The sequence below is a fragment of the Hyla sarda genome, chromosome 9 (genome assembly GCF_029499605.1).
Source record: "Hyla sarda isolate aHylSar1 chromosome 9, aHylSar1.hap1, whole genome shotgun sequence".
In the NCBI taxonomy this organism is placed as follows: Eukaryota; Metazoa; Chordata; class Amphibia; order Anura; family Hylidae; genus Hyla; species Hyla sarda.
Window position 1 is genome coordinate 101,051,047 of NC_079197.1, and position 10,101 is coordinate 101,061,147.

Here is a 10,101-nt window from a genome sequence, read left to right on the forward strand (position 1 = left end):
CATGATGTCTGCAGATTGGACTGCATTTTCAACGTGACAGGTCCCCTTTAATACAACATCTGCCTGTTTATCGTTACTTAAAAAGGATATTGGTGAGGAGAAGCAGGGAATGTATAGTCATTGTACTCTGTCATAAACATGTCCTTTCATCAAGGTGTGCTCACTATCTAAGTAAAGAGCCTGAAACATCTCATCCACTGTGACTCATCCTGGTTGTGCTAACAAATAGGAAATACCATGTCCCTGTAAAGAACCATTGATATTAATCATCCTATTTAAGAGAGGTTACACGTCTGGAAAAAAATTATTCACCGTTTGCTGTATCTGATATTCCAATTGAATATCCATCCCAGGAGTGCAAGTACTGACAAAGTCATAGACTGATCTCTGCAAGGTCTGCTCTGCAAATAAAACCTTATTGAAAGCGACCAGACAGAGGACGGCTAGCCCGAGTTTATCAACGGTGTGATATTGTTCCTAAGATCCTTTGGTTACAGCGACGTGTCTAGAGTGACGATGAGACTCTGTAGATGAGAGATGATTATTTTCTTTTACTGTTTTTTACAGTAACGGTAAAAATGACCATGGCACAGTGCAACAGGACTGCAAAAGAACAGAGACATTCATGATAATAATAAACTTAAGACTCATCATGCTAAGGCTATTCATTATAGTGGATGTAATCTAAAGGAAGCTGAACAAGAACTTGTTATTACTGCCTTCCCTAATAATAATGTGCAATATTCCGGTGTATGTAGGCACTTGGCCAACAGAGTGATGGTGACCCTCCTGTTAATCCCAATCTAGGTTGACTACCTCCTGGGTTCAGAAATATACATTCATTTTATTCAGGTTGCTGTGGCCCTGACATCTCCCTAGGCTTGCTTTGGGCTGAAGTTGGCCCAGCTGACATATAAAAACAGTACGTTCAGAGGTGTCAATTATAATCAAAAATAAAGAGTATAACCAATATGTCCTAACTAATGCTTTTGCTCTACTGAAACAGAAGGGATGAACAAGACTTATTTTTCATTGCTTATATATTCTGACATAATGCAGTATATTCCTGATTTGTGAATCGCATTACCTCTCTGTTTACCTTTTACTTCCATAGCAATTCTAAATACTATGATTAGATAAGGTTACAATAACATGTACTATAATATTCTGCCACTCGTAAAACTTGTTTAGTAGTCACATCACTTTTCTACTCCCATTTTTACATATTCAAATAGCATCAGGGCGCCATACCCAGTGCTGGCCAAAAAGCCTCACTTCCCAGATCATTTTTTTAAGGCAGATTTTTGCAACCACTTGTTGTTGCAAACAATTTTCTTGCTGGATTTGCAGTATTGGAAACTCATATTGTCTATAAGCGAAATTCCCATCTCCAAAAATGACCCCTTATCCACAGGATGAGGTATAACTATCTGGTCATTGGGGGTTAATCCACTGGAATGCCCTTTGATCTAGACAAGAAGGAAAATTGTCCCCACATATGAATGGAGCACACCACACATGTATGATCAGGGTTCTATTCATTTTCCTTAGGGTGTCCAAACATTGCCAAGCTAATTGCTGTGTAAAAGTGGCCTTAGAAAGAATTTGGGGATACACACCCTTTCATGAGGTAACATAAGACATGCCTCCTTTTTAGCTATATCCCAAATTTCAACAAAGTGGTAATTCTCAATTCCCTTTTATATAAATATCTAAGGGTAAAAGGTATTTATATAAATATCTGGTAAAGGTTATAACACTGTAGCAGCATGGCAGCATGTTTATACTTACAGATTGTGCATTACTGTATATACTCGAGTATAAGCCGACCCGAATATAAGCCGAGGCCCCAAATTTCACCCCAAAAACCCAGGAAAATTTATTGACTTGACTATAAGCCTAGGGTGGGAAATACATCATCCCCCCCATGTCATCATCCAGACCCCCGTCATCATCCAGACCCCCGTCATCATTCCCCCCCCCCCCTCCATCATCACTGCCTGTCAATCCCTTCATCAGTGGTCTTCAACCTGCGGACCTCCAGATGTTGCAAAACTACAACTCCCAGCATGCCCGGACAGCCGATGGACAGGAGGAGAGTTCACTCGAGTATAAGCCGAGGGGGGCGTTTTCAGCACAAAAAATCATGCTGAAAAACTTGGCTTATACTCGAGTATATACGGTATATGATCAGTGACTAAACCTTCTTGTGTTTCTTATCTCACCTACTTTACTCCTCAAGCCTTAGTCATATGAAAGGGAATATCCTCATCCAGTTTTGATAATTTAACGTTCTACTCATTGTACCTGCGTAAAGTGTTTGGGGATTACATTTTTTGGTACTCATACTTCTCTATCATGTTTCTATAGTTAGTATGGCATACTTTTACCTTCATACAGTAGGTGCTTTGTATTTGGGCATACCAATGCATGGTGTTACTAAGGAGCATTCCAACATTCAATAAATATGAGATTATTCATCTGAAAATAGGAACATTGCTATGTCTGTGTCTACCTAACCTAAGTTTCAGGGTGAAGTGGCATAGGTGTTAGGAGATTCCAGCAATTATACTTGCACCATTGCTGTCAGAGGTATGCAGGTCACATGTGGTTACATGAGGCTTATTATGTAGGTTACAAATTAAATGAACCAAAGTGCATCAAGGGTTATTCACATAGGGGGAGATTTATCAAAACCTGTCCAGAGGAAAAGTTACCCAGTTGCCCATAGCAACCAATCAGATCGCTTCTTTCATTTTGCAGAGGCCTTGTGAAAAATGAAAGAAGCAAGCTGATTGGTTGCTATGGGCAACTGGGCAGCACAGGTTTTGATAAATCTCCCCCATAGTGTAACAATGTAGAGTAACAGTATGCACATTTCTGAGTTCTTCAGAAGGCATTCCTATGTCCTAACATTTATATAAATGTAATTTGGGCAGAATGTCCTGATCTTTACTGTATTTAAATAAAGAGCAGATCTGAAGCATTAAAGGGGTTATCCAGGCAAAAACTTTTTTTTATATATCAACTGGCTCCAGAAAGTTAAACAGATTTGTAAATTACTTCTATTAAAAAATCTTACTCCTTTCAGTACTTATGAGCTTCTGAAGTTTAGGTTGTTCTTTTCTGTCTAAGTAATCTCTGATGACACCTGTCTCGGGAACCGCCCAGTTTAGAAGCAAATTCCCATAGCAAACCTCTTCTAAACTGGGCGGTTCCCGAGACACGTGTCATCAGAGATTACTTAGACAGAAAAGAACAACCTAAACTTCAGAAGCTCATAAGTACTGAAAGGATTAAGATTTTTTAATAGAAGTAATTTACAAATCTGTTTAACTTTCTGGAGCCAGTTGATATATATATATATATATATATATATATAAAAAGTTTTTTCCTGGAATACCCCTTTAACCCCTTAAGGACGCAGGACGTAAATGTACGCCCTGGTGAGGTGGTACTTAACGCACCAGGACATACATTTACGTCCTGTGCATAACCGCGGGCATCGGAGCGATGCCCGTGTCATGCGCGGCTGATCCCGGCTGCTGATCGCAGCCAGGGACCCGCCGGCAATGGCCGATGCCCGCGATCTCGCGGGCGTCCGCCATTAACCCCTCAGGTGCCGGGATCAATACAGATCCCGGCATCTGCGGGAGTTCCTGATTTAAATGAACGATCGGATCGCCCGCAGCGCTGCTGCGGGGATCCGATCATTCATAACGCCGCATGGAGGTCCCCTCACCTTCCTCCGTGCGGCTCCCGGCGTCTCCTGCTCTGGTCTGTGATCGAGCAGACCAGAGCAGAAGATGACCGATAATACTGATCTGTTCTATGTCCTATACATAGAACAGATCAGTATTAGCAATCATGGTATTGCTATGAATAGTCCCCTATGGGGACTATTCAAGTGTAAAAAAAAATGTAAAAAAATGTAAAAGTAAAAGTAAAAAAAAAGTGAAAAATCCCCTCCCCCAATAAAAAAGTAAAACGTCCGTTTTTTCCTATTTTACCCCCAAAAAGCGTAAAAAACATTTTTTATAGACATATTTGGTATCGCCGCGTGCGTAAATGTCCGAACTATTAAAATTAAATGTTAATGATCCCATACGGTGAACAGCGTGAATGAAAAAAAATAAAAAAAAGTCCAAAATTCCTACTTTTTTAATACATTTTATTAAAAAAAAAAATTTTAAAAAGTGTATTAAAAGTTTTTTATATGCAAATGTGGTATAAAAAAAAAGTACAGATCATGGCGCAAAAAATGAGCCCCCATACCGCCGTTTATACGGAAAAATAAAAAAGTTAGAGGTCATCAAAATAAAGGGATTATAAACGTACTAATTTGGTTAAAAAGTTTGTGATTTTTTTTAAGCGCAACAATAATATAAAAGTATATAATAATGGGTATCATTTTAATAGTATTGACCCTAAGAATAAAGAACACATGTAATTTTTTCCATAAATTGTACGGCGTGAAAACAAAACCTTCCAAAATTAGCAAAATTGCGTTTTTCGTTTTAATTTCCCCACAAAAATAGTGTTTTTTGGTTGCGCCATACATTTTATGGTATAATGAGTGATGTCATTACAAAGGACAACTGGTCATGCAAAAAACAAGCCCTCATACTAGTCTGTGGATGAAAATATAAAAGAGTTATGATTTTTAGAAGGCGAGGAGGAAAAAATGAAAACGTAAAAATTAAATTGTCTGAGTCCTTAAGGCCAAAATGGGCTGAGTCCTTAAGGGGTTAAGTCAGGCTGGGTTCACATCACGTTTTTTCCATACTGTTTTCACTAAATTTTTCTAAAGAAAACCGTATGGCAAAAAAAACGGATGGAACAGTATGGGAAAAAGTAAACCGTATGCGTCTTTAAACTGTATCCTTTTTTTAAAAGTGCATACAGTTCCGTCCGTTTTTATTTATTTTTTTAATTTTTAATGGAAGGGGTGTTGGGACTTTAGGATGCAAATGCGCATGTGCAAAGTAAAAACTGTATACGGTTTCCCGTATGGAACCGTATACATGTGCGTTTCCCATTGACGTCCATATTAAAAAAAAAAAAAAAAGACGTATGCGGTTTGGTAATGGACAAAATATATTTTTTTAGATTTGTCTGGGGGTACGTTTAACATAACAAAGAAGTGATACCTACTCCAATTCCATGCAGCTGCCATTCCAAAGACTTCCGATCCCCATTTGGTCCTTCTGGGATCTTTACTGTGAGGCGTCATCCCCACAAGAGTCGCCCCCTCAGCCAGTCACTGACTAAGGACAGTAACGTAAACAGTGATTGGCTGAGTGGGCACTTCCTGCAGGAACATCACATCACAGGGACCTTTTAGTAGCAGTAAGGAGTAGGGAATGGCAGCCATCAGAATGGCTGCCGACAGCTTCATGGGATCTAGGTTGGTAAGTATGAAAAAAAAATTCTGCCCCCCAAACACATTCTCAGACAAACATTATATTCCAACCATCATGTCCTCTATTCCCCCCTGAAATGTAAGTAAAAAAGGTACTAATGAAAGATGATTGTATCCATGGTCAAGCAGTAATTTCCCATCAGTAGTCTATGAGAAATATTTACACCCTTTTTGGCTGCTGCTGAGACATCTTTGAGTTCATTAAATCGAGATTTTACAACATGCTGCACAATCCCAGTGTCAGACAACAGGTGCTTCTAGAACAGAACTGTTATTAGCATATTTTGCCAAGTTATTACTTAGGTGATGTTCCAAGCTGATTAATTCAATAAGGGCACATGGAGAAGACGCACATTCATTATGAGAGGACAGAATCCACTGCTACTTAATAATCTGCGAGAGGCTGGCAGCGATCAGGGAATCCTGTAATGGCAGAAGAAAAACAAGTGTTGCTCAACTTCATGCGTGGAAACAACCTGACCACTTTTGTATTTGGGCGGCAGTGTTTGTTTTTATTGTAGCAGAGATGGAAGATGAGACGAAAACAATAATTACAGAGGAAGGTGTGGCCCTTTATAGTAAGAAAGACAATAGTACCACATTACAAGAGGGAATTACTTACATCACCTTCTTCCTATTTCAGTCCAAGTTCCCCAGGGAAAAAATAGATTTGCTGATTGAGGTTCAATGTGATTTTACAAGCCGTCAGGTTGGAACATTATGTGTGTGTTTTTGAATTTATTTACAATGTGCCAAATTATTACTCAGCACCGTACGTTTTGGGTATAACTGGAAAGCAGGTGACTTGTGCTAGATGTGCTGTCAGCAAGGCTAGAAATAAACAATGGGGGAGATTTATCAAAACCTGTCCAGAGGAAAAGTTGCCCAGTTGCCCACAGCAACCAGATTGCCTCTCCCATTTTTAACAAGACCTCTCAAAAATTAAAGAAACGATCTGATTGGTTGCTGTAGGCAACTTTTCCTCTGGACAAGTTTTGATAAATCTCCCCCAATGTCATTCTTCATCCCATACAATAACAGATATTTTTGTATAATAATAATTTGCGTATATGTAATGATCAATTGCAGAACAGAATTCTTTAGTTTTTGTTTTTTTTTTTACTGAAAAAAAAATGCGCACCTGTGAAATTGGAGTATGTGAGAGACTGGGAAATGAGGATTGTTTTCACTAAGCTTTATTACATGTGGATTTTTGCATCTATATTACAGGCACAAAGTGTAGGCAGGTGTAATATACACAGTATATACTCAATATAATACCTCAGGGTGTGACACATGAAAAACATTCTGTGTACAGTGCTAGGAATTGGCAATATGTTGAAACATACACCCTGTTAATAACAGGAATCAAATAAAAAAAAACTTTGCAATATGGCTGTGTTCACTTTTGCGTTCAAGGGGTACTCTTTTAAATGAACTGGTGCCAGAAAGTTAAACAGATTTGTAAATTACTTCTATTAAAAAAATCTTTACCCTTCCAGTAATTATTAGCTGCTATATACTACAGAGGAAATTCTTTTCTTTAAAAAAAAATGTTGTCTTGTCCACAGTGCTCTCTGCTGACACCTAGTGCCCGTGTCAGGAACTGTCCAGAGCAGGAGAAAATCCCCATGGACAGAGGTGTCAGCAGAGAGCACTGTGGAGAAGACAAAAAAGAAATTAAAAAAGAAAAGAATTTCCTCTGTAACATACAGCTGCTAATAAGTACTGAAAGGATTAAGATTTTTAAATAGAAGTAATTTGCAATTCTGTTTAACCCCTTAAGGACGCAGGACGTAAATGTACGTCCTGGTGCGGTGGTACTTAACGCACCAGGACGTACATTTACGTCCTAAGCATAACCGCGGGCATCGGAGCGATGCCCGTGTCATGCGCGGCTGATCCCGGCTGCTGATCGCAGCCAGGGACCCGCCGGCAATGGCCGACGCCCGCGATCTCGCGGGCGTCCTCCATTAACCCCTCAGGTGCCGGGATCAATACAAATCCCGGCATCTGCGGGAGTGCGCGATTTGAATGAATGATCGGATCGCCCGCAGCGCTGCTGCGGGGATCCGATCATTCATAACGCCGCACGGAGGTCCCCTCTCCTTCCTCCGTGCGGCTCCTGGCGTCTCCTGCTCTGGTCTGTGATCGAGCAGACCAGAGCAGGAGATGACCGATAATACTGATCTGTTCTATGTCCTATACATAGAACAGATCAGTATTAGCAATCATGGTATTGCTATGAATAGTCCCCTATGGGGACTATTCAAGTGTAAAAAAAAAAGTAAAAAAATGTAAAAGTAAAAGTAAAAAAAAAGTGAAAAATCCCCTCCCCCAATAAAAAAGTAAAACGTCCGTTTTTTCCTATTTTACCCCCAAAAAGCGTAAAAAAAAATTTTTATAGACAAATTTGCTATCGCCGCGTGCGTAAATGTCCGAACTATTAAAATAAAATGTTAATGATCCCGTACGGTTAACGGCGTGAACGAAAAAAAAAAAAAGTCCAAAATTCCTACTTTTTTAATACATTTTATTAAAAAATTTTTTATAAAAAATGTATTAAAAGTTTTTTATATGCAAATGTGGTATCAAAAAAAAGTACAGATCATGGCGCAAAAAATGAGCCCCCATACCGCCACTTATACAGAAAAATAAAAAAGTTAGGGGTCATCAAAATAAAGTGATTATAAACGTACTAATTTAGTTAAAAAGTTTGTGATTTTTTTTAAGCGCAACAATAATATAAAAGTATATAATAATGGGTATCATTTTAATCGTATTGACCCTCAGAATAAAGAACACACATCATGTTTACCATAAATTGTACGTCATGAAAACGAAACCTTCCAAAATTAGCAAAATTGCGTTTTTCGTTTTAATTTCCCCACAAAAATAGTGTTTTTTGGTTGCGCCATACATTTTATGATATAATGAGTTATGTCATTACAAAGGACAACTGGTCGCGCAAAAAACAAGCCCTCATACTAGTCTGTGGATGAAAATATAAAAGAGTTATGATTTTTAGAAGGTGAGGAGGAAAAAATGAAAACGCAAAAATTAAATTGTCTGAGTCCTTAAGGCCAAAATGGGCTGAGTCCTTAAGGGGTTAACTTTCTGGCACCAGTTCATAAAAAAAAAGTTTTCCACTGGAGTACCCCTTTCAGGTTTCCATTTCTAGTCTATATATATATATATATATATATATATATATATATATACAAGGAAAAGTGGTCTTATTGAAGAAACCCAGTGGTGTATGGAGATTTATTATCAGGAAATGCTGAATAGAAAAAACATGCAGATTAACTCCCTCTCTATCTGTGTTTTTTTCATCTGGAGGAGAGCTCATTTACATAAATGTTCAGAATATAACAGCATGCTGCATTTTCTACTTAAAGACTACCTGTGGCCAGGGCTGGTGCGAAGATTTTTGCCACCCTAGGCAAAAGCTAATTTTGCTACCCCTTTGACCCCACCCATTGGCCAGAGAGTGGCAGTTGACAGAAGCAATTCAACGCACGCACTGTTACGGACCTCAGAGCAGGGGCGGATCCAGAGTCTAGTCTCCGGAGGGGCACTATTAGAGAATTTCGTTTTGGTGGACAGAAAATAAGGTGTTGCTTAAAGAACTTACAATATTATTAAATGTATTCAGTATAATAATCAAATATACCAATTGCCACAGAATGGGAAAGTGCTAAAGAAGTTTTTACCATTTAAAACTACAGCTCCCAGTATGACCTAAGTAGTGGTGAGGAGATGCTGGGAGTTGTTGTTTCACCCATCATTAATGCAAAACTTACAAGTGACTACAGCTCTGATGGGACAGTCAGGACGATACATAATGATATCAGTGACAACAGGTGACGTCTTCTCTATAGTCTTCCCTTATCTAATTCAGAAGGTAAATACCACCTGGTCCAGCTAAATATTCTCGCTGCATAGCTTGACGCCCAGACGGCTCTTCACTGTGTCAGCGGATTCTGATCTCTATATGAAAAAAGTGTTATTATAATACTGCCAAACACCATATCCTTTGAATATAATTCTGACACACTGTGCCCTCCGAATATACTACAACTCACTTTACCCTTTGAATACAATACTGCCACACACGGTACCCTCTGAATATACTACTGCCACACACTGTACCTACTGAATATAATACTGCCACACACTGTACCAACTGAATATAATACTGCCACACACTGTACCCACTGAATAGAATACTGCCACACACTGTACCCTCTGAATATAATACTGCCACACACTGTACCAACTGAATATAATACTGCCACACATTGTACCCACTGAATATAATACTGCCACACACTGTACCCTCTGAATATAATACTGCCACACACTGTACCCTCTGAATATAATACTGCCACACACTGTACCAACTGAATATAATACTGCCACACACTGTACCCACTGAATATAATACTGCCACACACTGTACCAACTGAATATGATACTGCCCCACACTGTACCCACTGAATATAATACTGTCCACACACTGTACCCAATGAATATAATACTGCCACACACTGTACCCATTGAATAATACTGCCAAACACTGTACCCAATGAATATAATACTGCCACACTGTAACCTCAGAATATAATACTGCCACACACTGTACCCTCAGAATATAATAATGCCACACACTGTAC

The 10,101-nt window shown here is 39.0% G+C and overlaps 1 long non-coding RNA gene across 1 annotated transcript in view; it reads right to left on the reverse strand.

The window, feature by feature from the left end:
- The window catches only part of LOC130290783 (uncharacterized), a 42,387-nt gene extending 39,743 nt beyond the window's left edge, over positions 1-2,644 (reverse strand). The window contains exon 1 of the long non-coding RNA XR_008847696.1: positions 2,521-2,644. This is a non-coding gene — a long non-coding RNA (uncharacterized LOC130290783). The remainder of the gene's footprint in view (positions 1-2,520) is intronic.
- Positions 2,645-10,101: the final 7,457 nt, after the last annotated feature.